The sequence below is a fragment of the Chiloscyllium punctatum genome, chromosome 36, assembly GCF_047496795.1.
Source record: "Chiloscyllium punctatum isolate Juve2018m chromosome 36, sChiPun1.3, whole genome shotgun sequence".
Classification (NCBI taxonomy): Eukaryota; Metazoa; Chordata; class Chondrichthyes; order Orectolobiformes; family Hemiscylliidae; genus Chiloscyllium; species Chiloscyllium punctatum.
Genome location: NC_092774.1, coordinates 36,531,637 through 36,532,863, shown reverse-complemented (window position 1 = coordinate 36,532,863; position 1,227 = coordinate 36,531,637). Strand labels below are relative to the sequence as shown.

At 43.3% G+C, this 1,227-nt stretch overlaps 1 non-coding gene across 1 annotated transcript; it reads left to right on the top strand.

Annotated features, from left to right (window-relative positions):
* The first annotated feature begins 465 nt into the window (after positions 1-465).
* trnaw-cca (transfer RNA tryptophan (anticodon CCA)) lies at positions 466-537 on the top strand. The gene has a single exon. It is a non-coding gene; the product is annotated as a tRNA-Trp (tRNA).
* The last annotated feature ends 690 nt before the right edge of the window (positions 538-1,227 follow it).

Sequence of the window (1,227 nt, the reverse complement as noted above, 5' to 3'; positions counted from 1 at the left end):
TCTAGGGCCTGAACTCCATAGTATCCCCGTCCCTTCCACACACTCCAAGCCTTGTTATCACATAGTCTGTCATTCCACACTACTTAACCACGAACAGTCTCCATTATTCACCCTCACAGTTATTCACCCTCCCACACAGATCGTTATCAACACCTTTATCTGTCCAACAGTTCTTCCTTCGCTTTGGGCTCTGTCCTGATCTCCGCCTTCCTCCCACAATATCTCCTGAATATAAACCGACATGTTCCCAATCACCATCAATTCTGTGGAAGGGTCACCGGCAACTCCTGTTTTTTGTTCCTGATATACAGCATCCGCAGTTCTTTCAGATTTTTATTGAGAGAGAGTTGGAAATTGTTTCGAGAGACAGAAGGAGAAGGGGGAGAAACAGAACAGACATGAACGTCAAATCATTGTAGTGCGATCACTTCCCTTAAGCATGAATAGAGCGCAGGGGTCATCTGTGAGCTTGTGGCGCAACGGTAGCGCGTCTGACTCCAGATCAGAAGGTTGCGTGTTCAAATCACGTCAGGCTCACTACAATCAACGTCTAACATTTCAAATGAAGAAACGAGTACGTCGGTTATATCGAAAGTTCTTTGCAGAAGCTTTCGATCACGTGTGAATCTTTACTGTCAGTTTGATTTGTGAACACTGTGTCAGGGAGGTGGTGTGCCTATTGTTTGGGGAAATGCTCAGCTCCCCGCAATGTGAGAAGTCGAACACAAACTGTCCATCACGGGATTTAAACACACAGCCGCTTCGTTCAGTTGGTGACAGCGCAGTGTGAATAACATTATACCGATATTTTTACAACATAATCTAGAGATTGCCATCCAGGTTTTAGTCACATCAAACTGCCACGTAATGCTGTTATGGCCTCAGTAAACTATAATAACGTGAAGATCGCTGGGATGATTTTCTACATCCGACTGCAATATAAACACAGATCATTGTTTCCAGTTTTGGTGGAACAAAAGACATCATATTGATGGAAAATTACAGTTAGTGCAAACACAGCTCGCCATCGATAAATATTAATCCTGTTCACTTCAATGGCCAAATTTCAATTCAGAAACCAAGTGCACTCGGCTGCTTGTAACAGAGACAACATGACAAAATGGCTCATAGGAGGAGAAATGGGACATTGAGGAGGAGTGAAATGTTTGCTTTTGGTCACCTCCACAATTGTTAGAAAAACAGGTTGAAAGGATTCTTAAAAGGTGT